Source organism: Pseudorca crassidens, chromosome 1, assembly GCF_039906515.1.
Source record: "Pseudorca crassidens isolate mPseCra1 chromosome 1, mPseCra1.hap1, whole genome shotgun sequence".
NCBI lineage: Eukaryota > Metazoa > Chordata > Mammalia > Artiodactyla > Delphinidae > Pseudorca > Pseudorca crassidens.
This window is the reverse complement of record NC_090296.1, coordinates 66,606,428-66,623,361: the sequence shown is the minus strand read 5'-3', so window position 1 is coordinate 66,623,361 and position 16,934 is coordinate 66,606,428. Positions and strand designations below refer to the sequence as shown.

The 16,934-nt window shown below is 38.5% G+C and overlaps 1 protein-coding gene across 4 annotated transcripts in view; it reads left to right on the top strand.

The window, feature by feature from the left end:
• AKAP6 (A-kinase anchoring protein 6) overlaps positions 1–16,934 on the top strand; it is a 594,710-nt gene that overhangs the window by 93,802 nt on the left and 483,974 nt on the right. For all 4 annotated transcript variants that reach the window (XM_067737915.1, XM_067737937.1, XM_067737904.1 and 1 more), the window contains one exon: positions 13,784–13,995. The gene's annotated coding sequence lies outside the window, so the exon portion shown is untranslated. The remainder of the gene's footprint in view (positions 1–13,783; positions 13,996–16,934) is intronic.

The following is a 16,934-nucleotide window of genomic DNA, read 5'->3' as shown; positions in this document are numbered from 1 at the left end:
CATAGGTTTTGGATTGTTGTGCTTTATTTTCATTTGTTTCTAGGTAATTTTTGATTCCACCTTGATTTCTTCAGTGGTCCATTGGTTGTTTAATAGCATATTGTTTAGCCTCCACATGTTTGTATATTTTACAGTTTTTTTTCTTGTTGTTGATTTCTAATCTCATAGTGTTGTGGTTGGAATAGATGCTTGATATGATTTCAATTTTCTTAAATTTACTGACGCTCACTTTGTGGCCCAGCATGTGATCTATCCTGGAGAATGTTCCATGTGCGCTTGAGAAGAATGTGTATTTTGCTGCTTTTGGATGGAATGCTTTATAAATATCAATTAAGTCCATCTGCTTTAATGTGTCATTTAAGGCCTGTGTTTCCTTATTGATTTTCTGTCTGGGTGATCTGTCCATTGGTGAAAGTGGGGTGTTAAAGTCCACTGCTATTATTGTGTTACTGTCAATTTCCCCTTTTATGGCTGTTAGCATTTGCCTTATGTATTGAGGTGCTCCTATGTTGGGTGCATATATATTTATGATTGCTATATCTTCTTGGATTGATCTGTTGATCATTATGTAGTATTCTTCTTTGTCTCTTGTAACAGTCTTTATTTTAAAGTCTATTTTGTCTGATGTGAGTATTGCTACTCCAGCTTTCTTTTGAGGTCCATTTGCATGGAATAACTTTTTCCATCCCCTCACTTTCAGTCTGTATGTGTCACTAGATCTGAAGTGTGTCTCTTGTAGACAGCATATATATGGGTCTTGTTTTTGTATCCATTCAGCCCACTTGTGTCTTTTGGTTGGGGCATTTAATCTGTTTATGTTTAAGGTAATTATCAATCTGTATGTTCTTATTGCCATTTTGTTAATTGTTTTGGATTTGTTTTTGTAGGTCTTTTTTCTTAAAAAATAAAATTAGTATCTTACCGTATACCAAATAGGGTATTTGACTAATAATCAGTGACAATATAAATGTCCATCAACAGGAAAATGGATAAATGAAATTTGGGCTTCTCATGAAATGAAATACTTTATAGCAGTTAAAATGAATGTCCGAGAGCTATTTCTGTCTACCTGGATAGATATAAAAAATGTAATGTTGAGCAAAAACCCCAACTTTATGCAGGGCCACCATTACATAAACTTTAAAACCAAATTTACAATACTGCATAATGTATATGGATGCATCAATATCTAGTAAACTTGTGGAAACATGCATAGGAATAATAAAAACTGAGTTTGTAATAGAAAAATGCCTGAGCTAGTGGCTGAATAGTTTAGATCTGGGTATTGCTTTGATCAACAAGAATTTATTGAAAACTTGATACATGCCCATTAGTGTCAGATTGTACCAACAAAGTTTTGTTAGGCAAGACTTTTGCAATTGGTAGCCTCTAAAATGTGAGGGGCCAATTGGAAGCTCTTTAAGGCATAGTCTCCTCTTCATGATTTATACACAGCTAATTTATATTGTGGATTATTGGAGTGAGCATGGTCTCTCTTTTCCACTGCTGACTGAATTCTGGATTGCTGCTAGGGAACCAAGTGGTCAAGGCAAGATGCCTGGAAAGGTCTTTTAATGAGGGAGTGTCTGTGTTCCAGAGATAAATGTAAACATTTGGGGGATTATATTCAATATGCTGTGTCTTGGAGGTTAAGAGTACAGGCTCTGTCCAAAATATACAAACAGCTCATACAACTCAATAACAAAAAAGCAAACAACCCAATCAGAAAAGAGGCAGAAGACCTAAATAGACATTTCTCCAAAGAAGACATACAGATGGCCAATAGGCACATGAAAAAATGCTCAACATTGCCAATTATTAGAGAAATGCAAATCATAACTACAATGAGGTACCACCTTACACCAGTTAGAATGGCCATGATCAAAAATCTACCAAAAAAAAAAAAAATCTACAAATAACAAGTGCTGGAGGGGGTGTGGAGAAAAGGGAACCCTCCTACACTGTTGATGGCAATGTAAATTGGTATAGCCACTATGGAGAACAGCATGGAGGTTCCTCAAAAAACTAAAAATAGAGTTGCCATCTGATCCAGCAATCCTCTCCTGGGCATATATCCAGAGAAAAATAATTATATTATTTTCATATAATTTGAAAAGATATATGCACTCCAGTGTTCACAGCAGCGCTATTTACAATAGACAAGACATGGAAGTAACCTAAATGTCCATTGACGGATGAATGCATAAAGAAGATGTGGTATATATACACAATGGAATATTACTCAGCCATAAAAAAGAATAAAATAATGCCATATGCAGCAACATGGATGGACCTAGAGATAAATATACTAAGTGAAGTAAGTCAGAAAGAGAAAGACAAATACCATATGATATTACATATATGTGGAATCTAAAATATGATGCAGATGAACTTCTTTATGAATAGAAACAGACTCACAGATATAGAAAACAAACTTATGGTTACCAAAGAGGAAAGGAGAAGAAGAGGGATAAATTGGGAGTATGGGATTAACAGATACATATTATATAAGTAAAATCAGTAAACAATAAGTATTTACTGTGTAGCACAGGGAACTATATTCAATATCCTGTAATAAACCATAATGTTTGGTTACTGTTTTCAAAAGAATATGAAAAAAATACATATATACATATATATATGTATAACTGAATCACTTTGCTGTATGCCAGAAACTAACACAACATTGTAAATCAACTATACTTTAATTAAAAGAAAAAATAGTACAGGCTCTGTAGTCAGTCCACCCACCTGGATTCAAATCCTGGTTCTTCCACTTATAGCAGCAAGATCTTGAGCAACTCTTGGCACCTCTGTTCCTTATCTGCAAAATGAGACTCAGTACCTTTCTCACAGGATTATTTAATGATTAAATGAATTAATACATACCCTAACCGTGCCTCTCACATAGTTAGCTATTATAAGAATAATTATTATAATTTTTCTCTCATTTATTCTTTCTTATTTCTCAAAAAGTAACTCATATTTGACTAAAATATTTGAATCCCTTACTCTGTATACCTTTGCTGTATATATGTCTCCTTAGTAATTTAAGCTGAGAGTATATTTTTATTTATTTATTAAATATTTATTTATTTGGCTGCGCCAGGTCTTAGCTGTAGCATGTGGAAACTTTGTTGCCACGTGCGGGATCTTCGTTGTGTCATGCGGGATCTTCAGTTGTGGCACATGAACGCTTAGTTGCAGCATGTAGGATCTAGTTCCTCTACCAGGGATCAAACCCAGGCTCCCTGCATTGGGACTGCGGAGTCTTAGCCACTGGACCACCAGGGAAGTCCGAGAGTGTATTTTTAAAAGATAGCTTTTAGATACAAAAAAAAAGGGAGAACTATACCAATTTAAAGATTAATAGAAGAGCCTGTTTCTAGGAATTCCAGATGAGGACGTATTATAAAACTCTTAGAAGGATAGCCTTTAGAATATGCCTCTTCCTAGTTTAAAATTCTGAGTGGCTCCACACCCCCTTCACCCCCTAGACTGAGCCCTCTTTAACGCACATTCAAGATCCTTTCATTCTACTTCTCTCATCTTGCATACTCCCCCTGACCTTCTGTAAGTCAAGTGAACAAGTAAAGTGTGGATCAGAACGAATTTGTCACCCTTAGTAGAAAAACTCAGAAGTTCCTGTTCTAGCCACAGGAAGTGCATAGCGATCCTTCATGTACATTAATTATATACTTATACTTCACATAGTGCAGCAAAGTTACTCTTAATTATTCACATATGAATTTTTTAGTTCAGCAGTTCTCAATCCTGACTGATCATTAGAATAACCTGGGGGGCTTTGAAAAATACATGTAACATCTCAAATATTATAGTAGTATTTTTCTCCTCATTTAACAGTCCACAGTGGGTGTTTCGGTCGAAGAGCAGTTTTCTTCAACTGATGCTGCAGGGTGGTGCATCCTGGGCACGCAGGGGTTCCACCTCAATCTCTCTCCCTGGTATCATCTGGTTTGCTGGAACTTTCTTCCCTTCCTCAGCAGAGTTTACCTCTTCTAAGTTCCGTTTCTCCATAGAAATAGAATCTGGCTAATCTGATTAATTTGAGCTAATAATAATATTTTACATTTTATAAACACCATACATTGTTAGTATCAATGAAAATGTTAATTAACGTCTACTGAGTGTCTGGTATATGCCAAGTACCATGCTAGACACTTCGATTCACACTAGAATGTCAGGTCCCCAAAGACAGAGATTCTGGTCTGTTTGTTGACTGATACATGCCAAGTACCTAGAATGGTGCTCACTAAATATTGGTTGAAAAAATGAATAGATAATCTTAATAATAACATTGAAAGGCAGAATTATTATCCCCATTTCCCAGAGGAAAAATGTGAAGCTTAGATAAATGCTTTGCCCAAGGACATACACTTAGGTGGGAGCAGAGCCTAGAAGAATTCAGGCTCCAAAACCTACATTCCTTCGCACCTTTTCCCTTACTCTGTGCCCCTTTCCCTTCCTGTTGCTTCTCCCCTTCCACTTTCCCCCATTTCTCTTGCTCTTTTCCTCCCCTCTTTTTTTCATTCCTCCTTCCCTTTTCCCTGCCCTTTTTTCTCTTCCTCATTCCCCTGTCCCTTTACTTACCTCTCTCCCTCTTTCTTTTCCTCTTTTTCTTCCTTCTCTTTTCCCTTCCAACATTTTCTTTTTCCCTTTCCCTTTACTCATTTCCTCCTTTCCCTCTTTCTTTCTTATAACACTTACAAATATGGCATTTGCTTCTAGATTCTCATGGCACTGTTAGGTAAGCAGAGCAGTTACTCCTCATTTTACAGTTGAGGACTCTGAGAGAGGTTAATGCCTTGCCCGATTTCCCGTGGCTGTTAGTGGTGAGGCTTCAACCTATTTGTCTTCCCACTCGTCTGCTTAGTGCCTGTCCCACAGCACGCACTGCCTTGCGGGTATCAATGGCTGCGATGGCAGATGGTGACACCTCTCCTCCAAAACATTCATTAGCTTCCAACTGAGTGGAGTGGATTCTGAGGTAATTTAGGAACCAAAGCAGGTTTGTGAGGGAGACCATGGGGCAGGTGGGACTTAGACTCTCCTCAGGTCCCACTGTCTGTATGACAGTTACTCATAAGGCTGTCTCCTATGAAGGAGACTCCAAAGCTGATTTCAAAGCCCACCAATACATGGGAGCCCACACAGCATCAGAAACAGTGCCTCAGAATGGTGCCACTTCGGCGGGGGGCGGGGGAGTGGGGTGGTGGTATTTACTTATTTTAAATCACCACTTGAAGTCCCAGATAGATAAATGGTGCTGGCTCATTTTTACTGTGACACATCATCTTTTTGTTCAGTCTAGCTCATCTCTTGTACAATTCGTGATACTCTGCAGCACACCACTAACATTTTAAAACCTGAGTGGCACATTATTAAAGTGCTGACCAACTACAGCAGGTACTATCTACAGTTATGCCACACTTCTTGGGTGTTTTAAGACATTAAGCCAAGGGCCAGCACACCAACTAAAACAGGTCCTGAAGTATTTTGATCTTATATTCGTTAGGAAACATACAAGATCTGGGTGTCTTTTTTCTTGTTGGCTAAATTCCATACAAGATCTGGGTATCTTTTTTCTTGTTGTTGTTATTTTCTCCCTCTATCCCCCAGCTTTATCAAGGTATAGTTGACAAATAAAATTGTAATATATTTAATTTGTACAATGTGATGATTTGCTATACATATGCGTTGTGAAATGATCACCACAATCAACTTAATTAACACATCTATTGCTTCACATGGTCACTGGGTTTTTGTTTTTTGGTTTCTTTGGTGAGAATGCGTAAGGTCTATTGATACACTCTCAGCAGATTTCAAATATACAATACACAATTATCAACTATAGTCACCATGCTGTACATTACATCCTCAGAACTTACTCATCTTATAATTGAAAGTGTGTACCCTTTGATCAATATCTTCCCCAAGGCCCTGGCAACCACCATTCTACTCTCTGTTCTATGAGTTAAATTTTTTTTTTCAGATTCCACTTATACCATACAGTATTTGTCTCTCTCTCAGGCTTATTACATTTAGCATGATGCCCTCCAGGTTCATCCATGTTGTTACAAATGGCAGTATTTCCTTCCTTTTTATGGCTGAATGTATTTTATGTATATACACACACACACTCACTCATATATGGAATGGGAGATATAAATCCCGTATGTAGATATCTTCCACAGATTATATATGTCTTCCACATTTTCTTTATCCTTTCATCTTTTGATGGACACTTAGATTGTTTGTATATTTTGGCTATTGTGAGTAATACTGAAATGAACATTGGAGGGCAGATATCTCTTTGAGATAGTGATTTCATTTCCTTCGGATATATACCCAGAAGTAGGATTTATGGATCATATGGTAGTTCTATTTTTAATGTTTTGAAGAACCTCCATACTGTTTTCCATAGTGGCAGTACCAGTTTACATTCCCACTAACAGTGTATAAGGGCTCCCTTTTCTCCACATTCTGGACAATATTTGTTATCTATTGTCTTTTTGATAACAGACATCCTAGTAGGTGTGAAGTGATATCTCATTGTGGTTTTGATTTACATTTTCCTGATTAGTGAGGTTGAACATCTTTCATATACCTTTTGGCCATTTGTATGTCTTCTTTGGAAAAGTATCTATTCAGATCCTTTGCCCATTTTTAAATTGGATTGTTGTTTTGCTATGGGTTGTAAGAATTCTTTTATATTTTGGATATTAAACCTTTATTGGATATATGGTTTGCAAATATTTTCTTCTTTCTTGATTGTTTCCTTTGCTATGCAGAAACTTTTTAGTTTGATGTAGTCTCATTTATTTTTGCTTTTGTTGTCTGTACTTTTGATGTTGTATCCAGAAAACTACCACCAAGACCAATATCAAGGAGCTTTTCCCCTATATTTTCTTCTGAGAATTTTATGGTTTCAGGTCTTTTCCTTAAGTCTTCAATCCATTTTGAATTTATTTTTGTGTATGATGTAAGATAAGGGCACAATTTCATTCTTCTGCATGTGGATATCCAGTTTTCCCAGCTCCACTTACTGAAGAGGCTATCTTTTCCCATTTTGTGTTCTTGGTGCCTTTGTTGAAAGTTAGTTGACCACATATGCATGGGTTTGTTTTGGATCTCTCTATTCTGTTCCATTGATCTATGTGTTTTATTTTTATGCCAGTACCACACTGTTTTGCTTTCTATAGCCTTGTATGATAGTTTGAAATCAGGAAGTGTGATGCCTCCAGCTTTGTTCTTCTTGCTCAAGATTGCTTTAGTTATTTGTGATCTTTTTTGGTTCCATGCAAATTTTAGGGTTGTTTTTCTATTTCTGTAAAAAATGCACTGGCATTTTGATAGAGATTAAATTGAATCTGAAAATTGCTTTGAGTATTATGGACATTTTAACAATGTTATTTATTCTAATCCATGAATATGGGCTACCTTTCCATTTATGTGTGTCTTCATTAATTTCTTTCATCAATCAGTGTTTTATAATTTTCAGTGTACTGATCTCTCACCTTCCTGGATTAAATTTACTACTAAGTATTTTATTCTTTTTGACTCCATTGTAAATAGGATTGTTTTCTTAATTTTTCTTTTGTAGTAGGTATATAGAAACACAACTTAGTTTTGAGGAGCTGGGATCTTAATCTGTTTGGGCTGCTATAACAGAAATACCATAGACTGGGTAGCTTATAAAAAACAGACATTAATTTCACACAGTTGTGGAGTCTGGGAAGTCCAAGATCAAGGGGCTGGAAGATTCTGTGTTTGGTGAGAACCCACTTCCTTGTTCATAGACAATGCTCTTTGCTTTGTCCTCACATGGTAAAAGGGGTCAAGGGAGCTTTTTGGGGCCTCTTTTGTAAGGACGCTAATCCCATTTATGAGCGATCCACCTTCATCACCTGGTCACTTCTCAAAAGTTCCATTTCCTGATACCATTACCTTGGGGGTTAGGATTTCAGCATGTGAATTCTGGGGGGATACACATATTCAGTCCATAGCACCGAGCAAGCACTATAAACATAGAGCTAGGTAAAGCAGTGCTTTTATTACTTGACTTTATTGTTTTGTATGTTATCTCAGTGTATTTATTATGGTATATGTTCTTTTTGTGACATGTATACTTATGAATATTTTAGATTTACTTTTATGTTTGTGTCTGTGTAATCTTTTTCAAAAGAATTCCATGAAGCAATAATATTTTGTATTATGGTGAAATGTTTTTACAATAAATACATTTTGATAGAATGTTTAGACCAGCAGTAAATTAATACATTTGAAAGTAAAATATTATCACTGGCTAGAGTAAGAGGGAAATATTGGTATTATGTGCAAAAACTCATTCTCACCTATGTTTTCAAGTCAATATGTGTATGTGTTTATATGCATGTATATTTATGATTGACTGGTGGTTTGGGAGTTTCTAATTGCATGTCTTTAGCTGGCCAGGATCAAGTCTCTGAGTTTGACAAACTCATGTAAAGAAGCATTTACTAGGCAATGTACACGACAAGTGTTTGCTACACAACCTACTCTGCTCTGGAAGACTTAGTCTTTGCCCTGAAGATGCTTGAAGTTGCTTCCATGACAGACATGCGTCCAGTTAATGGAATATAAGGCAGCCTGATATAACGACTCAGATGTAAAGCAAAATGGATACTTGTAATTGGCTGAACATTTCAGCTCTCTTGTTTGTTTCATAGCACTCTAGCAAATGAAGATAACTTTACCAATGGTGTGTAACTCTGTACTTTATATAGAGCTGATTTTTAAGAGTACATTTACTAAATTGGATTATTCACTAAAAAAATGTTTGTACCTTGTAAAACAAATCTCTTTTATCAGAGCTACTTGTAACTTTGATTTAGTGAGCCCTTTAACATATTATTTACTGTAGGAATTTTACATATGAAGGTATGATGTAATTTGTTTCTTTTCCATAGAAAAGAATCGCTTTTTCTAACTAAAGTTATCTCGGGAAACTCCATATTTCTAGAATGCATTATGCTTATGCCGGGTTAGTTATTTTAATGTAAATGAGGGTTAGTTGTTTTATTCATGATTTTTCTCAGGTAAGGGGAGGAATCTAGTTTTTTAAAAGACCGTGTGGGCTGAAAATGCTATGTTAATTAAAAGACTCAGTTGTAAATAACTTGAAACAGGTATCATGATCACTATTCCTTCTGTCTCTGATGAGACAGAGATTAAATGTTTGTTTGCTGGCTTGCGTTATCATTTTTGGTCAGATTTTCTTAGTAGCAAATTACTTTTTGTTATTTTAGGCAGCAAAAGGAAGGGGAAAAGATTTACACATGTAAGCCTTAGTAAAATCTTATAAGATTTCAAACTCTGCTGTGATAAGGAGAAATCTGTTAGGAAATTTTTCTTTGCCTGGAATGGAAACAATGTTACTTTAACAAAAAAGAAATTAAGAAGGACTTGTTAGGGGATTACTTATGCCTAGGAGTGCACTAAAGGTTATGGGGGAATCAAAAGTAGCGCAAGACATTGGTAGTACCCTAAAGAGCTGTTTACTTGAGTAGATAAGATTAAGACCTATGAAAAAATTGAGTACTACAACAGGAAAGCCCCAGAAATGCCAGTGCAAAGTTTAAACAGCACATAAACCCTCATCATATGTTGGTCCTGATATATATAGGTATTTCCTTTACCTGTATAACTCAGCACAACTGGACTTCCACCAGCACATTAAAGCCACTTGGTTTTATGTCGAATGTTTTTGTTTGGCGTTAAATCTAGTGAAGCAGCAAACCATATTAACTCTAAAGTTGGGCAAGAGAAAATCTTAAATTCAGAAGATGACAGGGAGACCTTTGAACAGGTTGGGGCCAGTTTCTTTGGCGAAAATCACCCCAAGGTTTGCTTCAGGTTCCAAATTGAGGTGTTCAATCAGGAGCTAATCCATCCTCCCTGGGCTTTTGGAGGCTTTTTGGCCTTTGCTGATGGGAATTTTGCCTGGGAAAGGGCAGAGGAATGGGGCTTAAGCTGATTGGAGTATGTAGTCACTGTCAAGTCCGGGAATGTCCAGGAGAAAAGATGAATAATGCATTGCGCCTTCCTTGTGAGGGGGTCTTGCCAGCTCTGGCCCCGACCCTAACCCTTTGAGGGGTCTCACTGTTCAGTCTCATGCACCACTCCAGAGCCCAAGCTTTTTTTTTTTCTTCCAAGTACGCTTCATGCTAATGGTGCCAATTTATGCCTTACACAGTTTCTTCAATGATTGGATCAGTTAGGGCTCTGTTTACTGTGACTGAAACCCCAAAACATACTGGCTGAAGCAGAAAAGGGGCTTTTTGGCTCTTATAACCTACAGAGTCAGAGTAGGGCTGATTTCTGGCCCAAGCAGTGTCATCAGAACTCAGTTTCTTTTCTCTCAACTTATCTCAGCCCTCCCTCTGTTGGCTTAGACAGATTCTTCACTCATGAATACAAAATGGATGAGCTACTTCAGATTTGACACCCTTTCAAAACCAGGAGCCAACAGTGATTTCTTTAAAATGTCTCACTGTATCTTATTGGCTTCAGTGGGGTCTCATATCATCTCTGAACTAATTTCTGTATGTCTGGGGATGGAACAAGCTTATTGGCTTAAGACTGAGTGGCATTCTGCATTCCTTGGTTGGATTCCCACCCAAAGCATATAAGTCAGAATGTGGAAGAGGTAATGTCTGAGAGGAAATAATAAATCCAAACGTTAGCTAACTACAATAATAACTGAGCTTATTATTAATATTATGGTTGCAAATTCTATTCTGATCACCCATGATTAATAATAATATCTGTGTGATTATCTAAAAAAAGTAGAAGGGATGGTGTGCATTTGACAACAGTAAGAGCCACAAATGACCACTGTAATTTGGTGTCCAAATATTTTTGGCCAACAAATGTTCTCAGAAAGTATATACTGTACTGATTAAAACAGCATCTACAGCCAGCATGGGTATATGGTCATGTAGGCCTGTGGTTAGAGTGCTTGAGTATTTGTATATTTTGTGAATGAAGGTCAATTTTGAAGCCAGAATTCCAGAATTGGGCATTGTTGGTAAAGGATTAACTAAACCCCTTCTCCTTCTGCATAAGATTTCAACCTTTGGTTAATTCTGTAGCTCTGTTCTCCTGGAAACCTGAAAATAATAAAATGTCAACAGTATAGCCAAGTAACATTGCTTAGGGTAGAAATGACCCTTGGCTAGTAAGAATGGCCACCTGGAAGTAGGAGAGTTTCCTTGGTAAGGCCCTGACTCTGTTCTCCAAGAGGAGGCGTTTATCCATTCTGCCCATGGCCCTGGCTCTGTCCTCTGGGAGGACCCCTTGTCGAAGTGAATAGTGAGGGGTAAGCCCGCATTGGTAGTTGTGCAGACCTTGTAAGTCATTTCCTAACCATCTTATTCCAGAGTCCAGAATCTTACTGGACCTACAGGCAAGAGCTAAATAGCCTCCCCTGACTGGGGTGAGTGGGCTGTTAACGACAATATTAACAAAGGTTCCGCTTTTGGTTTCCAAATGCTTTTATAAACATTAGTGCATGCAATCCTCAAAACAACACCACAAATTGAGGATTTGGAGGTAGTGAGAAAGGCCATTAGGAAATTCAAGGTGAATTACTACAGCCCCATTCACACAGCAAGAAAATACTTCATGACTTGCTTCTGCTTTATGGGTCCACTTTTTATTAGGCCATTTTGGGGGCCAGTAATTCAGCCACTTCAGGTTGTTAAAAGTCTGACTTGGCCTTAGAATTGATGAGACATCCATCTCTTCCCACCAAACCAATGACATTTTTCTGGCAAAGGAAACTCATACTGAGAAGCCATATTCAAGTCTGGAACACCTGATCCCACCCTCTTCTCTCCCTTTTATAGAACCGTAGATTTCAGTTATGGAAAGGCTTATAATACTGTTATAGAGCCATGACTTTCACTCCATCTTCCCCAGTGGCTGAGGGTTTCATCAGAGTGCCTTCAGAGGTCAGATCATAGCAGGTGAGATGGGGCATGGGGTTGAGAAGAGCTCGTCAAACTTGGCTCTGGGCTTCTTATCCCCTCTCACCCAGGGCAGCCCAGCTTTGGTCTGTATCATTAGAAGATAGGGTTCCACGACTAACAAAAAACTTGAAAACCATGGTTATTAGCTAAATCCATCATCTCTGCAGGTGAAAAACTTGAGGCCCAGAGAGGTTAATTGATTGACCTGATGTTACACAGATGCTCACTGGAGGAACTGGCATAAACACTTGGGTTTCCTGAATCCCAGATCAGTGCTCTTTACACTGGAGTGGCTGCCTGTTACTTCCCTTGGTGTGGCATGTGGCCTAAGATAAAGGGTGGGAGTCAGGCTCTGCGCATGACTGAGAGCATGGATGACTTGGGCAGGCAGCTTCACATCTTGCTCTTGGCCTCCCAATTCCTCATTAGGTGAAGTAAGAATAATCCTGGCTTTGCATCAGGGAGGGGATGCTCTGTGCATAGCTGATGGTGCACCCTGCTAGGATCTTGGCGTCTTTCAGGCATTTTATCAGCCCCCATTTACCAAGCCACTGCCTGAATTCCTTCTGCTATTTCATCTCCCCATCCCCCATGCTGCTGGTTAACAATGCCATTTAAAATCTCAAGTAGGAGGGGACGATATAATTGTCTCATTAGATTTGGGGGTTTTAGAATGTTGTTCTTCCCCAGAGTTGTGCAGATAGAGTGGATGTATGTAGGTCAGCTTGATTCTCTCTCTATCCGTGGTCTGAGAGTATTAAATATGCAAGAGATGGCTGCTTTGTCCATGTCTCCTTCTCCCCAGTTCGCATCACATAATGTTTGTTTCTGCTCAGGAGTGGAAAGAAATGATTGCTTTAGATTTGCTTTTCTTTTACGAACTACAGAAATACCTCACTATGTCTTATCTAAATGTGGCTTTTCACACAGTTTCAGCTTTTGTGGGGGGGAGGGCTGTGAGTAATTTCCTCCTGTGTGTCTCATTTCCCCATAGGGAGGAAAACAGAACCCCAATGTTTGGAATGCCAATGATTTGGAAGTTTCTAGCAGGTCTGCCATTTGTTCCAACTACCAGGTTTGGTCCCAGAAAAAGACTCTTGCATTTTGGCTCTGAGTGGTAGGGGTTCTCTGCATGTCAAAGGAAGGGGCCCGAGAAGTTGAAGGTGATGTGATGTGCCCCCTAGATTCTAAACCTCCTTCCATGTGCCTGCCTATCCAATGCTCAAGTGAGAGCTGGGGCTAGTCTGCGTGAGAAGGTTCTGTGTCACGTGTCATGTGTCTGGGTTGGTGTCCATCAGTGGAAATGATTAGGACAGACTTTGTTGGTAGGAGTTTGTCCATATTCTGAGAATTAAACCCTATTTTCTTTAGAATTAGAGTCACTTTCTCAGCTGTTTATATTCCATTTTTAATTTTTTTTTCTGTTCCTTGCTTTGTTCTTTTCGTCTTTGACAAATGAGAAAAATTCTTTTTAATAACTTTTTAAAAAAGTAATTGAAATGCTGTCCAGAGAGGAAAAAGTAATCAAATTACCTAACAGAGAAACATTGTCCATTTGAGTTTTTATTTGTTTTAGCGCTAAATCTAATTCCCCCCTCCCCTTTTTCTAAGTGTGTAACAACAAAGTAGGAGGTTATTTTTATTTTTTCCAAAATGACTTCAGGGAAATCCCTTTTAAACCTATGGATTTTAGCCCAATGAGGGATTCTCTTCCTTTGATCTAAATTTTGCATATTGTCTGTTTCTTACAGGGCTTCCGTATTGTCTCAGGCTCCACTGGAAATGCAGCAAGGATTCCTAGCACATCCCAGTTGCCATAGCAACAGCAGTCTTTCCCATAATGAGCTGCATCATCTGAACTGATGTCACAGCATCATGCAGCAGGTCAAACAAGGCATCTCCTAGTATTGCATCCTACAGATGTGCTGTAAACATCAAAAGAAGGCGGTGGGAGCAGGAGATGGTGAGTGTTAAATGTCTGGGCCTTAATTTTATGGCTGTTTTCTTGGTTAGTCGGTGTCTGCTAAGGCGGTGATGGGGGGATGTTGTCTGCTTAAAATGGACTAGGGAAAGAAGGGCTGTTTTACCTAAATCTGTTTTCAGGCTGCTGGGTTAAGACAAAGGCCTATAAGAGTCATAGAGGGATCAAAATATATGGAATTATTCTTGTTCTATCTCTGCCTGTTATTTTTAGTGTTCTCATGGAATTTTTCATAAACATAAGATATTTTTCTATTGCAAAACCCCAAATAGGCTCTAAATTGAGCAGTTCACAGTATTTAAAGATTGTAAAGATACATATTTCCTTTTTATGGGGAGAGCTCATTGGTCCCCTATTTGTTCTTGTGATTTATGAAATATTAAGTGATTTACAGTATGAAATTCAGTATTTACCTCGGTTGGGTTTCAGTTTCTTCATGGCAAGGAACGAATGCTGAATAAGCATTTGACATAGCCCTGATGTGAAAGGGGATCTCTTGAATGTTCAAGACAGAATTTTTTAAAAACAGAGAGACCCAAACAAAATGAAATTACTTGAGCCTATTGATGTACATGGTAGTCCTTCAACCCGTGTCCTTCATAGTTAGTTGAAAGACTGCCACAATATTTTTTCATCTCTAGCTAGTCCTCAAAATAGCTGGAGTTATCTGCAGGCTGACTTGTAACAAGTCTCCTCTCTGCGGCAGTTGCAGTGAAGGGTAACCCTATGGAGAGCCTCTGCAAGTGGCAATGGTGTTGCTACCTCTTGCTTAACTTTAACCAGAATCTGATAAGATGAATAAATAGCAGAGTCCTCAGTGATTGTGGCGAATACAGATCTCTGGGCTCAGTCATAACCTCAACTCAATTCTGAAACTCTATGTAAACACGTATGGTGCTTATTTCAACTCCTAGCTCTGTCTTTAGGCCTCTTCATTATTATTATTTTTTTTTCTAAAAATTATGACCTGACATTATCAGATAAGGAGCAGTGAGTTGTCTTTTGTTTTGGGCAATGGATTTCCCCGGTGCAGCTGATTGCTACTAAGGGAAGGAAAGGAGGAGGTGCATGTCAGTCCAATTGATCAGTGTGTCCACTTGGGATCAGGGAGTGGTCTTTGGCTCAGTGCTGCCAAGCTGATAGTTTTTATTTGAAAAGTCGTACAGGAATGAATGGCAACCCTTGAGTTCCTCTTCTTTGAGGCTGTTTATTGAGCCTAAAAGAGATGTATCACAGGAAGCAGGAAAAGCAATACCTCTTGCTAGCTTGGAGTGATTTGTTTTTTTTGTTGTTTTGTGTTTTTTTTTTTGCACAGAGTCGAGCCTATTGGTCCCATTAGGCGCTAGCTGGGATGAAAGATCTTGGATTTAATTAGTTTGTTTATACACATCACACACATGCTGCTCTTGGTCCTTTAAGTTTATGTGCCTGACATGCAGCTGTTTGGGATGGGAGAGGTCAGCTCAGCCTGGCTTTATCGCAGGCACTTAGGAGCATGGGTTCATTGCCTGCTTTTTTTATGTCGTAAAATGTGAACAGAAAGCTCTGCTGGGACTTCTGGGTGTGAATACAGCTAAGTCAGAAGCTCTAAGGTGACAGGGAGGAGTGCTAGATGGTGGTGGGGGAGGGGAAAGTGCGTCTAGTGGCTAGATTATGGGTCTGGAGAAAATCACTCAGTGGCCATTGGAATTCATTTAAAGTATTACTTGCAAGGAAAAGCAATGAAGAAAGACTTGCTTTGGTAACATAAATTGCTAGGAATAAAAATAACCAAAGGCAGCATTTTAAGGAGTTTCCTATTTGCTTAATTTTTGTTTCTTTTGTCTAACAGTGCTCTCAGCTGCTTCATCATGGGTGATTTGTACCATTACTGGAAGTCGCAGAAGCCAGATTCCTTAAAGGCAATGATAGGAAAAGTGGAGTCATGCTTTGAGGGTGGGGAAGGCGCTGGAGGGTGTGGGCTGACGCAGTTATCTGGTAGAATCTCCTTCCAGTTTAGAGGAGCCTGTGATCTCTCCTCACCTCTGCAAATGTTCAAAATGCTTTTGTAGTTCCCCAACTTTATGCTTTTGTGCTCTTTTTGCTCTAGGAGAACAAAGCCCTAGTAACGGGAGCTGTCGTCCTGGGTGCTCGTTTTCTTTGCAGAGGGCCACAGCCTGTGCTGCTCTCTGATTAGCTGTGTGTCTTAATTACTGGCTAAGGCTATTTCGGTTGTCTTAGTTTAATATATCCCCAAGGGGTGGATGGGGTGTGTGTGTGTATGGGGGAAGGGAGAGATTGCTCTATGGCTGCATTTTGTGGTGTTTCACTGAAACTTTCTAGAATTTAGAGAATTTTATTTCACAGTGATTAGTGAAAGATCATTAAGATCGTATTTATTGTGTGGCCAAGTTTAGACCATGGAAGCCTAACAAGAAACTAACTTCTTCCATGCTTTTGGTTATGGCTTTCTTCACTGAATTACAAAGGTACAAAGAAGTTAATTCTTTGTAGATAACTAGGCCATGGTGGGGTGATAAAAAGAAAAATCATAGTAACAACCACAGCTCTTATTTATTCAATTCTTATTATGTAGTGGCACTGGACTAAACATTGTATGTAACTTATTCAGCCCTTATAATGACATTATGAGATAGAGAGTAACAATCTCATTTTATAGGAGGATTAAGTTATTATTATTTACATTTTACAGAAACTAAGTTTTAGCCAGGTTACCAAATTTGGCTAAGGTCATATAGTTAATAAGTTATTGGACCAGGATTCCAAATCGATGTGATTTTGACTGTGATGTCCACCTGCTTACCCACAGTCATCTTAGTTTTATAACATCTTAACTGTGTATACCATAAGAGCAGTCATCTTTACTCTATCAAACTCACCCCACCCTTCTCATTGTAATTGGAAAATCAGATTTCACACGT